A 14,937-nucleotide genomic window follows, 5' to 3' on the forward strand; every position below is an offset into this window, starting at 1 on the left:
ACCAAACCAGTTCAGACATAGCAATATGCAAATCAGCCTTGACCCTGTGCCTCATGGGAACAGTCCAGCCTGAACTGCCAAGCCATGTCTTCCCTGGACTGGAATCAAGCGGCTTAGGACCAGTTTCTGGCTATCAGCTGACATTAGCCAGGATAGCCTGACTCCAGTGGTGTGGGGAGCAGAGGACTCACGTCTGAGCATACCGGTCCCACTCAGGTGTGACAAATGCAAAAAAAACAGTTGATGGACAGAATGCAGAAAAATTTCATACATTTACCCCAGTACAGAGATCTGGGCCTAAATCCATTGTTTTTTTGCTGGCCACACCAAACCAGTTCATACATAGCCATAGCCATATGCAAATCAGCCTTGACCCTGTGCCTCATGGGAACAGTCCAGCCTGAACTGCCAAGCCATGTCTTTCCTGGACCGGAATCAAGCATCCTAGGAACGGTTTCCGGCTATCAGCCGTCATCAGCCAGGATAGCTTGACTCCAGTGGTGCGGAGAGCACGGGACTCACGTCTGATAGCCACAAACCCATGCTAGGATGCTTGATACCAGTCCAGGGAAGACTTGGCCTGTCTGTTGGGGGAGGACTGTTCCCATGCGGCACAGGGTCAAGACTGATTTGCATATGGCTATGTCTGAACTGGGGTGGCTTGGTGAGCAAAATAACGATGGATTAAACCCAGATCTGTGACTGGGGGTGAATGTTTTATCCATTGTGCAACATTCCGTCCATCATCTTGTGTGTTTTGCTGTTCACCCTATGTGGGAAGGGTATGACCAGACGTGAGTCCCGTGCTCACTACGCCACTGGAGTCAAGCTATCCTGGCTGAAGACGGCTGATAGCCAGAAACCGGTCCTAGGACGCTTGATTCCGGTCCAGGGTAGACTTGGCTTGGCAGTTCGGGCTGGACTGTTCCCGTGCGGCACAGGTTCAAGACTCATTTGCATATGGCAATGTCTGAACTGGAGTGGCTCGGTGAGCAAAATAACGATGGAGTAAACCCAGATCTGTGACTGGAGGTGAATGTTTTGCCATTGTGCAACATTCCGTCCATAATCTTGTGTGTATTGCTGTTCACCCTATGTGGGAACGGTATGATCAGACTTGGGTCCCGTGCCCCCTATGCCACTGGAGTCAAGCTATCCTGGCTGAAGACGGCTGATAGCCAGAAACCGGTTCTAGGATGCTTGATTCCGGTCCAGGGAAGACTTGGCTTTGCAGTTCGGGCTGGACTGTTTCCGTGCGGCATAGGGTCAAGACTGATTTGCATATGGCTATGTCTGAACTGGGGTGGCTTGGTGAGCAAAATAACAATGGATTAAACCCAGATCGGTGACTGGGGGTGAATGTTTTGCCATTGTGCACTATTCCGTCCATTATCTTGTGTGTTTTGCTGTTCACCTTATGTGGGAAGGGTATGCCCAGACGTGGGTCCCGTGCTCACTACGCCACTGGAGTCAAGCTATCCTGGCTGAAGACTGCTGATAGCCAGAAACCGGTCCTAGGATGCTTGATTCTGGTCCAGGGAAGACTTGGCTTGGCAGTTCAGGCTGGACTGTTCCCGTGCGGCACAGGGTCAAGACTGATTTGCATATGGCTATGTCGGAACCTGGGTGGCTTGGTGAGCACAATAACGATGGATTAAACCCTGATCTGTGGCTGGGGGTGAATGTTTTGCCGTTGTGCAACATTCCGTCCATAATCTTGTGTGTATTGCTGTTCACCCTATGTGGGAACGGTATGCCCAGACATGGGTCCCGTGCCCCCTACGCCACTGGAGTCAAGCTATCCTGGCTGAAGACGGCTGATAGCCAGAAACCGGTCCTAGGATGCTTGATTACGGTCCAGGGAAGACTTGGCATGGCAGTTCTGGCTGGACTGTTCCCGTGCGGCACAGGTTCAAGACTCATTTGCATATGGCAATGTCTGAACTGGAGTGGCTCGGTGAGCAAAATAACGATGGAGTAAACTCAGATCTGTGACTGGAGGTGAATGTTTTGCCATTGTGCAACATTCCGTCCATAATCTTGTGTGTATTGCTGTTCACCCTATGTGGGAACGGTATGCCCAGACATGGGTCCCGTGCCCCCTACGCCACTGGAGTCAAGCTATCCTGGCTGAAGACGGCTGATAGCCAGAAACCGGTCCTAGGATGCTTGATTCCAGGCCAGGGAAGACTTGGCTTGGCAGTTCGGGCTGGACTGTTCCCGTGCGGCATAGGGTCAAGACTGATTTGCATAAGGCTTTGTCTGAACTGGGGTGGCTTGGTGAGCAAAATAACAATGTATTAAACCCAGATCGGTGACTGGGGGTGAATGTTTTGCCATTGTGAAACATTCCGTCCATTATCTTTTGTGTTTTGCTGTTCACCTTATGTGGGAATGGTATGCCCAGACGTGGGTCCCGTGCTCAATACGCCACTGGAGTCAAGCTATTCTGGCTGAAGAGGGCTGATAGCCAGAAACCGGTCCTAGGATGCTTGATTCCGGTCCAGGGAAGACTTGGCTTGGCAGTTCAGGCTGGACTGTTCCCGTGCGGCACAGGGTCAAGACTGATTTGCATATGGCGAAGTCTGAACTGTGGTGGCTTGGTGAGCAAAATAACGATGGATTAAACCCAGATCTGTGATTGAGGGTAAATGTTTTGCCATTGTGCAACATTCCGTCCATCATCTTGTGTGTTTTGTCATTAATTCTATAGCATCGAAGACTTATTTCCAATAGTCATGTACTCCTGGGCACTCCCAAGCTAGGTGCAGAAAATCGGCCCCTGAGGCCATGCATCTATCACATCTGTCAGAATCCCTTAGATTGTATGTACGCATCTTAACTGGGGTGTAATATAATCATTGGAGGAATTTGTAATGCCTTATGCGTAGTCTGCTGCTGGCAGAGATTTGTTCAGTCTGCGAGCAGCAGTATTCCCATTGACCGTCCGACAATTCGTAGCCCATCTCCAAGTCCCAATGTGTGCTTGATAAGGTAGGCGGTTCCACCCTTTTCGTGTTTACTGTGTGATACATCGTGGAGACGAGATGTCCTTCATTCGTAGTTTACATCAGCTGTAGTGGAGTAAGGACTGGGGGTTCATTCGGAAACTCCGGGGTAATAGAGCGGATGTCCTGTCGAAGTCGTATATGTAGGTAGATATTTAATGGAGACTGAGGAAGTCCTTGAAATATGTGTTTGAATGTGCGCAATCGTCCATTTTGGTAGAGGTGTCCCCAGGTATTAATGTGAGTCTGTTCCTTAAATTTGTGGAATGTTGTTTCCTAAAGGAGAGGCATGCTTGGGTGATGCATTAGTAGGAGTAGCGAGGAATAGAGCATAGGACTTTGCAACATATGAACAATGTGATGCCACGCTTTTATTGTACATGTTACAGTGGTTGGGGTTTTTCCCCTGGGGCCAGGTGTGTCGTAAAGTATACCGTCGATAGGTATGGGGTCCGCTAGCCAGTGTTCTGCAGCCATTTATGGCATATACCTCGGTTGGTGTACCCAGTAGTAGGCCTAATGGGCTTGCGCACTTATATAATACAATTCAAATTAGGGGATATGCTCCACTGAAGCCTCCGTTGCGTGCCTCCCCATAACAAGCGTATCAATTCGGACCTAAGTGTCCTGGAATTAGGTCGCCCGGTATCACCTTCAAATGGAGGCCCACTCACCACGTGGGCACCGCGGTCTCGCGTTGTGCCTCATACCGTGCCACGGCTACAGGCAGGATAACTGGTGCTATGGTAGAAGTTTGACCTGAACGCGACGGCGGTTCCTCTAACTCCACAGAGTCCAAGGTTTCAGCGAAGGTGCCAGATGCCGATGTCTCCTTATAGCATGAGATTTAAGAGTAGTAAGATATATCAGATTAATAAGCCGAGCTGCGGGAGCCTCACATTAGTGCAGCCATCTTGCTCGTGCACCACCTAGCGCCCCCCGTCCAGCTCTGAGTTTGGATGAGGATTTCCTCACTAACTGAACTCAGACCATTTCTCTGGGATCTTATAGACCCTGCACTGTTTTGTTGGATAAAGGTGTCTGTCAGGGCTCCTGTTTGAGCACTGCGCTATTTATTATGTATGTGGCACCTTTAGCCAGGAGAGTAAAATCTTAGGGTTTGGACCTTTATTCTTATGCTTATGATACTCAGCTTTTGATTTCTTTTGACTGTGATTCCAACGTAGTAAAAGAAGGTTTGCAGATGGTCTGAAAGCCTTAGCAGTGTGGATTGCAGCACTAGGACGCCCGAGGGTAGCTACAGCGCTTTATAAATGTTCTTTTCATTTCATTTCATTCATGTCTTTGAATCGTCTTCAACTGAATGCAAGAAAAGCTGAGATTGTGCTTTTACGAAAGGCTTCCAACCTATGGGCCTCAAACTGGTGGCCAGAAGAACATTGCATTGCTCCAACCCTTAAGACGGTTGCTAAAAATCTTGGAGTGTTCCTGGACCAATCCCTGTCTATGGAAGCTCGATCCCCAAAACTGCAGGACTTTGTTTATAAATGTTATGTCTGTTAAGACGGACCTTTCTGCTTCTTCCTTTGTCAATAACGAAGACTGTAGTCCAAGCCTTAGTGGTGAGTCACTTGGATTATGGAAATTATTTACTCCCCTCTATTAATGAATTCTTGTTGACAAAACTACAGGTGGTGCAAAAACAGCAGCCTGCCTTATCTGCAATGCTCTTGCGAGGTCCTCATCGGCTCCTCTTTTACAGTCTTTACATTGGTTACCAATTCGTAAGAGGATTATCTTTAAGTTCTGTTGCATGACTCACAAAGCCCTAATAGGGAAGCGCCTGCAGTACTTAACCTTGAGGCTTACCCTGTAGAAGCCTGAAAAGGCTCTTCGCTCCTGGGGATAAAGGCTGCTCGTAATGCCTCGGATAAAAAAGTCTCTCAGGGGGCAGAGTATTTTCCTATCTAGCCCTTCTCTTCTGGAATGCCCTCCCTTTCCATTTACGTTACTGTATGTATCATCTCAAATTCAGGAAATCACTTAAAACTGAACTGTTTTAGGGATATTTTTGGGGTGACTCTGGCATGATGTTTGGAGGCCATCAGGGGGAGATTCCTGTGTAATATAAATGATTGCAACAGAACACAAGCATTGGCACTTATAAGGTCTCAAAGGCGAGACCTATTGGCTATGCCAATGCTTATTGTACTTTTGTACTATCACATATATGGCGCATATCAGAGTCTGTACAGCGCACTTCTGCCTATCAGCTAGGTTTCCGCTACATAAATATCACAAAGATAGATATGTAGATACTCCCATGACCAAAGTCCTTATATTGCCTTTATCATGATTGTCCCGGTAACACCAGTGTAGTTGATTCCAAGTGTTTCTGAAAGCTCCACGCTGAAGATGCTGATTCCTGCATGTTATTTCTCACATATGATGCAAAAGCTGTATTGGCAAGATGATATCACACAGTTTTGGTAGGACCAGGGCTTTAAGTGGATCGGGTCTCACCGGTGCTGAGCACCAGCAGTTTTTTTAAAGGAGGCCTCAAAACCGGTCTCTATCAGGCTCTGTTTTGTGCCCTGATGTGGGTGTGCTCACACTGCTTACTTCTCACTAGTGGAGAAGTTATGGCATGATGTTATGGCAGGTGAGTGTTGTAGGGGAAGGGAATACCTTTAAAGAGTCATTTTCTCTCCAGGACTATAAGTGGAAGATTTTTCAATATTATGTACAAGGCATGGTCATTGCCTATTTATTATATGCAACTAACAACCATTGACAAAGCCAATAGTGCTCGCTTGTTGAAGGTGTTGTGTTACTTGTATCATATATCTGGATGCAATGACAGAAACAGCAAAATACAAGTCGGGCGGCACACAAAGCTAAGCACAGATTTTTAACTTACGTGTTTTAAGCCACGCCCTAAATTACATTGGCCACGCCCCTTTGAGAGACCCCCCCAGTTTTTTCATCCCACTTAAAGCCCTGGGTAGTACAGTGCCGGGTGTTACTGTGGCAGTCATAATGAGGGCATTAGTGGGAAATTCCTCTGATTCCTTCCCTGGGGTGCCCCAGTTTGCTTAACAAATGTTGATGTCTGAAAGGACTACTTGAATATATTAGTCGCCATTGAAACATCTTGGGAGTGTGAAATTCTGTCCCTGCTGAGGACTGGTGCCATGAGCTTGGAGCGGCTCCAATTTGAAGAATGTGTGACCAAGCCTTCTACCTAGCTCAGCTATTTTTGCAACAAGTCACTTGCCTTGAACATAATACATTAATAACAATGGAACCCTGCTCTTTAGTTCTTAATGTATTAGTTATTTTGCCTGGGTTTAGAATAACCACCCCAAGCAAAGGACATGCACATTTACGTCATCCTCTTCATCGCCTGCAGCCTCCTCAGCAGTAAACATTGTGTAAGGCGCGAGCGGCCGCTGCAGGTCCATATGAGCCACCCAGCCTTGGCTGCTGCCTCGCGTCAGCTCGTGCCTTCCGGCTAGCAGAACTCGCACCCTTCTCCAGTTACTGCTTGAAAAGCCACAACTGAATAAAAGGTGTCTCGGCTGCCCCAGTGTCACTTTTACCTCGCAGCGTTCTGCGGGTCCCTGTGAAAATGTTTAATTTCCAGAATTTTCACCAGGTGATTCATGTCTCCAAAAGTGTCCGGAAGCATATGGTAAATGATCACACAGGGCTGGCCTGTTTCAAAGCAGCATCAAAACAAATGCCATCTCTTCCGGAGCGGGGCAGACAGCGACTCATGTGACCACATGTGGGGGCTGGGGGGGGTACTGGTTAAAGTTATACTGTAGGCCTGGGGGCAGGAAGCGCGATGAGCCACCCGCTCCCATTTTGTACGTCACTGGCACTCCCTGTGATCTTGGGCAAGGCATTTAAATCCCACCGACTCTGCCTCAACGCCTCGGAGCTCAGGCAACATTACTCTGCTTCAGTTCCCATCGTGCATTAACTCCCTGTGTAACGCTTGGCGCAATGGAAGGAATATGAGGGGGCTGCAGACATATTGCAGATTAGTTGGAAAGGTGCGGTAAATTGCTTGCACCTTTTGGATAAAAAAGGTAGCCAGACTTTCACAGTGGGAGTCTGTACATATTTCCGCTGCGGTGGCCCTCTTAGTCATAAGGTCCTTTAGGACCTTAAAAATCAATTTAGAGGGGTTAGGGCTATTCCGAAACTCCTGTGCATAATAGGCGGCACGGGCTCTACAAACCGCTCTATGGGTACCGCCCTCTGATTTATTTTAATGCATACTGAATTATATGTTCGTCATATTTTGCTCCATGTGATAATGTAATCCTCTTTCCGAAATTAACGCAAATTAAAATTATTTATTCCTTAGAATATGATTTTTTGTGGTGAATCCTCTGCTAGGGTCCCAGTGCACTAAGTACACGAGATGTTGTGACAGAATCTGGCAATAAATACAGTTGCTACCAATAGCATTCATTGTACTCCTGCAAATCTATTCATTACACTATCCTAAATTGTGCATTAGAACAAGGCAGTAAAAAGGCGGCCATTAATAATGCGACTAATGTGAAACTGTCACACACACACAGTGCTTGCATTAGATAAATCAAACACTCCTTCATCCCAGATTTCCAAATGCCAAATTACCTGATTTAATTACTTAATTAACACCATCAGACTTCGCACGGCAGTTGGATAGATTAAAGACGTCTGTGTAGCTCGTGTCTAATCCCACATTAATAGATTTTAATCGAGGTGGAATCTCTCCAAAGAAAAAATCACAAATGAAAGAAAACTCTGCAAATGTACTTACAAACGAAATATAAGATAAATAAAATAGAAATGAAAGACTGACTACAATATACACCTTTAGTTGATTTTGCAGATTTGTCGTGCTTAAATAACAAATTCTGCAAAGAGCGTTAAAACACTAGGGTGAAAGAGTGTTATAAAGTAAGCCAAAATCTAACAGGGAAAATATAATGGGCCTTATTTATGAAGGCCTTGCGCCACCGGTGCGTGTCTTTTTCCCATTTTAAAAGTCACGTAAAAGTGGCGCAAGTCCTTCATAAATAAGGCCCAATGTATTTATAGTCAACACAACATGCAAATGTTATTTAATTAAAATGACAATTTAACAACAGTACTCAGTTACTACATGTTTTGCAGGTGTGACCATAAGCACGCCTTTCTAAATGAAGTAGAATACCAAATAATGCTCTTAAAGCATGCATAGCAGAAATCAGAAACGTTCATGAGCTCACAGTGAGCAGGGCCGGACTGGCCATAGTGGGCATCTGGCATTTCCCCGGGAGGCTGGAAGGATGGGGGCTGCTTTTGGAGCAGTGGGTTTTGTTACTGGGGGCCGATTTTGTTGTAGGGGTGCAATACCGGCCCCAGTACCAAAAGCAGCAGTGCTAGGGGCCAGTTTGGTTAAGCAGCAGTGCTTCACCCTTGCACCCTCGTGCATCCCCTGGCCCCCTCCGAAGGCCCGTCCCGGAAAATTGCCAGGTCTGATTTATTTTCTCAGTCGGCTGTGACAGTGAGACAATTATATGACAAATACCACAAGAGTAGACACAAAGGAGTGGATACAGACTAATTGTACAAGAGTGGTATTAGACATTGTATCTATCATAAGTACATGTGTGCGGGCTACACAAAAAACCAGTAATTGGCTCACAGAGGTATCTGTTGAAGGACATGGCCTAAAGCAAATATCAGGACATCTATCAATAATAGAACCAAGTGCAGCCGCACACATCAAACCTTTCAAATCACCCACTTATTAACTTATGATTAAGCAGCAATTGCTCCTTACAATGCATGGCAGCTATACGCGCCTTTTCACATTCCTTATTGTGCCACATCCTGAGGCTAGTATTTGTAATGCACACACGGTATAATTCATTTCCATGTCAACACAGTAAAAGCACGTTGGAATAAACAAGGAGGGTTCTACAAAGTATTTACTATTAATGACTGTACAGATGTGCTGCTTGTCCTACTTGAGGACAAATTACATATCTTGTGAAGATGCAAGATCAAATACAAAATAAATGTGTAAGTAGTACATCATTGTAAGATGTAAATGTAAATGTAAAGGCATTTATATAGCGCACTACTTACCCGTAGGGTCCCAAGGCGCTTCGACCGTTGCGAAACCCTTCCTGGCTTCCCTGAGAGATGGTCCCTTAATGGGTATCTCCAGGGTGAGACCAGGCATCCCCGGCGGTCTGGTGGGGCTGTTAGTGAAGATGAGGCAAGCTAATGCCCAGAGTTGCCGAGTGTGATCGCTGATCAGAGTGGGCACCGAGGCGAGAGAATTATCGAGTCCGCTGACCCTGGTCCAGAAACCTGCCGCGCCGGGAATCGAACCCTGGTCCTGGGCCGTCCTCTGCTCTCGGGTCTGCCGCCTCTAACCAGTGAGCTAACCAGTGAGCCACACTACTTCACTCTAACCAGTGAGCCACACTACTAAGACATTGGGTTACTAGTTGATGGGGGTGAAACCCTACTCAAATAGGACCCTCAATTCTTGTCAGGCTAAAACAAAAGTAAAACCCAAATTAATCTGTTCTCATCCCTCTGGCAGCTTACCACAAAGCAGTCAGGTTTAACTTAGAGGAGATGTGTAAAGTATTTATGCATCACCTAAACAAAGTGAAAACACAACAGAACAAAAACTCCCACACCAATTAAGAAACATAGACTAACATTTGATTAATTATTTGAGATCAAAATGACAAAAGTCCTTGCAGTAGGACTGGAGATATGCAATTTTAATGGTCTAGATAAAATAACACCATTTGAGGGTATCTGGTAGCAATGGAGCGGGACACAGTCACAAAATCAGGCCATCCAGGATGGAGCGCAGGCCAAGCACAGGACCAAAGTTGACCCACTGACATTTGTACCGCCGTGCGCCGTCTGCATGGCATTGCTTTGTGAGTCTTTGCATCATATGGCACCAGTCCCAATGAAGCTGCCTGGCAAGGCTTTGTGGGGTTTGGTATCGCTCTCTGTCAGTTCTAATGAAGCTAGCAGCTGTGCAGTGAGGCTTTAGGGGGCTTTATGTTGCTCGGTGTCAATTCCGATGAGGCTAGCAGCTATGCTGTGAGACTTTGCAGGGCTCCGCATCTCCTCAGCATTGGTTCTGATGAGGCTTACAGTTGTGTGGCAAGGCTTTGCGGGGATTTGTGTTGCTTCCCATATGATATGGTAGATCCTTCAGTTAGGCCAGGAGGAGCTCTTTCTGATGCCGGTCAAATGCTCTTGACCTGGGATGGCACCATTTGTGAATCAGGTACTAACTCCAGCATTGGCCGGCAGTGCTCAGGTAGGTCCAGTTTCATTTCCAGGTAGGTCCAGCTGGGCAGTTGCAGGAAGGCCTCTGAAGCTTGTTATGCTCCTGTAGCTTTAACATGAGTAGAATCAGCTGACCCTTGGAGTCCAGTCTTCCATCTCAGAAAGGATAGCAAGCCTCAAGTACCAGAGCAACAGGGCATCCCTCTTCTGTAATATCCACAGGTCCATGAATGTACTGAAGAGTTAGGTCTCAGTGTCCACTGCATATACCTGGTGCCCACTAGAAATGGGAGAAGCTTCTAGAGCCTTCCTCCTACAGAGGTATCCAGAATTATCTTCATCCGTAACCTGGCCCCAGCTTGCCTGGGGGCACAAAAGACTAGTGTGAAACCCTTTGTGAGCGGGATAAGGCAGAGTGTTTGTTCTGTGCAAGTGTGGTAGGTGAAAGCTCCACCCCCTTATCACTTCAGAGATTGCCCATCCTGCCAACACCTATTACCCCTTTGTCCAACTGTCTGGGAGTAATACACAAAGACAAATTACCTGCTACACCTTCTGGTATGACCCAGGATAGAGTGTGCAGGCACTAAATGTTTAGGACAAGAAAATGTCAACTTTTTTCAAAGTGGCAATTTCACCATGGTGACTTAAAATCCAACTTTAGCTCTAAGGAGGAGTTTACATTACATTTTTTTAGAGACCAAACTCAACATTCTTACTTGCTCACAATTGAAAGTTATCACTTGTTAAGTATAATAAGCGAACCCATTGTTATATTATGGGAGAGGGAGGCTGTAGTACACAATGAAGGTTTTTCACTACCAGGACACGTAAAAGTTAAAAGTACACATCCAACTTTCTAAATACACAGCACCTTGCTATCTGGGCTATGTAGGGCCTCCCTTGGGGTTAATTATGTATATTAAAAAGAAAGGTGTGAGGCAGACAAAAGATTTATTTTGTGAGGTCGAAATGGCAGTTTAAAACAGCACATAGGGGCTGCAATGGTACACCTGAGGCATGCTTAAAAAGGCTACTTAAGTGGATGGCACACTAAGTGCTGCTTGCCCTAATATCATTTAATTCACCAGTCCTGGATAAATGTAGTACCACTTTTCTAGGGACTTTTAGGGAAACTAAATGTGTCAATATGGCAGAAGCTTATTTTTACCATGTTTTAAGGAGTGAGCACATGCACTTCAGAACTGGTTAGCAGTGATAAAGTGTTCAAAGTCCTAAATGCCAACACAAATGGGTTTAGTAAACAGAAGGATGTTATGTTATGTTATGTTAACTGTTTTTGTACCGCGCACAGCTGCACCAGCAAAGGGGCGTCCTGGCGCCAAAAGAAGGTATACACAACACCGCAATAAAGACGCTGAATCAGAGAATTTTATTAAAAAGAAAGGTTTTAATGGCACGTCTGAACTGGAGTAAGTCGTCCAGTGCCCGAATTTCAGCAGGAAGAGAGTTCCACAGTTTTGTGGCCACTACTCGAAAGGAGCGGCCGACAGTTCTACTCAACAAGAAAAGAGGGACAACAGACAGGTTCTGACCCATCGATCTCAGGGATCGAGAGGGGACATAAGGGGTCAGTAAGTTCATCAGTATAGGGGGGGCCGTGCCTTTTAAAATTTTAAAAGCCAAGCAAAGCACCTTAAACTCAATCCTCCGAGCAACAGGCAGCCAGTGGAGCGCTTGCAGTGTTCTTAAAACCGAACAACGCCTAGGCAGTCCTACCACCGCTCTAGCTGCGGCGTTCTGCACTCGCTGCAGCCGCGTGAGTTCAGCCTGGTTTGTTCCGCTAGCAGCGCACTGGCATAGTCTATCCTAGATAGTACTGAGGCTTGGACCACAAGCTGTCTGGTGGGGGCATCGAAGAATTTAAGTACAGGTCTGATGCCCCTAATGATGCCAAAACAAGAGGCTGCCACCCTCTTAGTATGGCAGGTGAAACTAAGAGTAGGATCCAGCCAGACCCCAAGATTTTTTATCTCCATTACAGGAGAAGGGGTCATTCCTAATTCGTGAGGCCACCAGTTATCATTCCACCATCCTGCCTGCTTTCCGACCACCATGACCTCTGTCTTCTTAGTGTTCAATTGGAGACAGTTCTGATTCATCCAATTGGCCACCGCACGTAGCCCCTCGCAAAACTTGAGGGCCTCCACAGCTGAGTCCCCACTCAACGTGACCGCCAGCTGTGTGTCATCCGCATAGGATACCATTGTCAGGCCCCAGCGTTTGACTACCGCAGCCAGCGGTCTGATGTATAAGTTGAATAAAGTGGGGCTCAAAGATGATCCCTGTGGGACCCCCAGTGTCAGAGGGTAAGAGGTAGATTTACCGGGTGGGATCGCGACCTGGAATGATCTGTCAGAGAGGAAGGACCGGAACCAACACAAAGCAGACCCCCTAACGCCTGCTTCCTCTAGCCGCCGCAACAGGATCTCGTGAGACATCGTGTCGAACGCGGCACTCAGATCTAAAAACATGAGTGCCGCTGTTCGTCCGGTATCCAGCACGGAGCGCAGATGTTCAACCATAACCAACAAAGCAGTCTCCGTGCTGTGGCCTGCACGAAATCCATTTTGTGATGTTGGCTTTGGCGAGATGATCAGCCAGGATCCCATTCACGTGGGCCTCGGTGAATTTGGCAGCCCACGGCAGCAGTGATATGGGGCGATAGTTCTCAGGTTTTACCGGATCTAGGGTAGGCTTTTTTAAAATAGGTGTTACTACCGCTTGCTTCCACCTGATGGGCACGATCCCTGAGGCCAGCGACAGGTTGATAAGAGCTAGCATGGGTGTGCGACATGTCGCCTGCATGTTCCTAAACTGGACCAGTTTAAGTGGGTCCACAGGGGAGCCAGATTTAATTTTTGGGCTCAATAAATCAAACCCCTCCTCAGAGAGGGGGGCCAGCAGGTCCAGAATCACGTCATCGCCCATCAGGCAACCAGCTGAGTCCGAATATTGCAGATTAGTTGGAAAGGTGCGGTAAATTGCTTGCACCTTTTGGATAAAAAAGGTAGCCAGACTTTCACAGTGGGAGTCTGTACATATTTCCGCTGCGGTGGCCCTCTTAGTCATAAGGTCCTTTAGGACCTTAAAAATCAATTTAGAGGGGTTAGGGCTATTCCGAAACTCCTGTGCATAATAGGCGGCACGGGCTCTACAAACCGCTCTATGGTATGCCTTAGTTTGAGTTAGATAGCAGGTTTTAAGCGCAGGGTCATAAGATTTTCTCCACCGCCTTTCTGCTTGCCTACAGTCTCTCTTAAGAGACGCTAAGGTCTTATCATACCAAGGACTGTGAACTTTAGTCCGGCAGTTGGATCGGACCAGAGGAATTAAAGAGTCCAGGGCCGTGGAAATCCAGTTGCAGAATGATTCGTAGCCACAATTGACATCCGAGAAGGGAGGCAAGGGTGTCTTCTCTAGTAGAAGATAGAAGTCTTCTAACTTTAATTTATTCCACTGTCGTATGAGAGTGATTTTGTTCTGCATCAAGAAGAGAGGTTCCGACATAGGAATGGATGCCTTCACCAGCATATGGTCCGTCCATATCAGCTGAATAGGTGGACATATAATTATGTCCTCTAAATTAGTAAAAAATGGATCCAGTATATGCCCGCCCTGATGGGTGGGGGAAGACACTCTCTGTGAAAGCTGCAAGGCTTCTAAGTCGGCTAGACAGCTCCGAATGGAGGGTTGAGATGCGCAGTCAAAGTGCAGGTTAAGGTCACCTAGCACATTAAAATTAGCACAGCCAAGAGCCTCTGAGCTGATAACGTCCGGGAGAGCGGCCCTAAAGGCGGCATCGCAACCCGGAGGCCGATATATTAAGAGACCAGTAAGGCTATAGCAGTGAGTGAAGGAAATTCTGAACCGGGCACATTCACATCCCGGAAGTTTTTGTTCTTTCCATTCGCAGGGGAAGCGGCGTTTCACTGCCATGGCAATTCCACCCCCTCTCGAGCCGCGATTAAGGGTGGCCACGGCATAGTCAGGAGGGAAAGCTAGGTTTAGTATCGAGGTATCTAAATCCTGTAGCCAGGTCTCGGTCATAAAAAACACATCCGGGGAAATATTAGTAAGAATATCAAAGATCTCCGCATGATGTTTGACCAAAGATCTGACATTTAAGCTATATATACTATAGCACTCACCCCAGACACGCAAATCTGCCGGGATGGTATTTCTAAGGAGCGGATGCGGAAGGGGGAAGGCAGTCGCCAGCAACAACAAGTGCAGCGGTAAGGGCCACTTAGCGGTGCTACTCGCGGTAGGGAACAGATAGGGAGCCGCTCTCGAATGGCCAACAAATCTTCTCTGCGATACCTGATGGTAGAAGAGGCCATGTTGTTGAGACGAGAATGATAGAGTTCTGCCGTACCCCGCACTTCCTTAGCGCTGATGGGCGCAGACGGGCAGACTCTGGCTTGACTCAGGCGCGAGTCAGGCGCTACCGCTGCGCGGGAGGTGTGAGCATTAAGTAGAGGCTCACCTGGTCTCCTAACGGAGCACTAGAGCGCTCAGGCAAGTGGCGCGCTGAAGGATCAACACCCCCAAGATGGCAGCAAGGCGCCATGAGTAGGCAGTAACAAAGGCGATTTACTCCGCTCTACAAGCGGTGGGGGCACAATTA

This window comes from Lissotriton vulgaris, chromosome 1_1 (genome assembly GCF_964263255.1).
Source record: "Lissotriton vulgaris chromosome 1_1, aLisVul1.2, whole genome shotgun sequence".
Lineage (NCBI taxonomy): Eukaryota > Metazoa > Chordata > Amphibia > Caudata > Salamandridae > Lissotriton > Lissotriton vulgaris.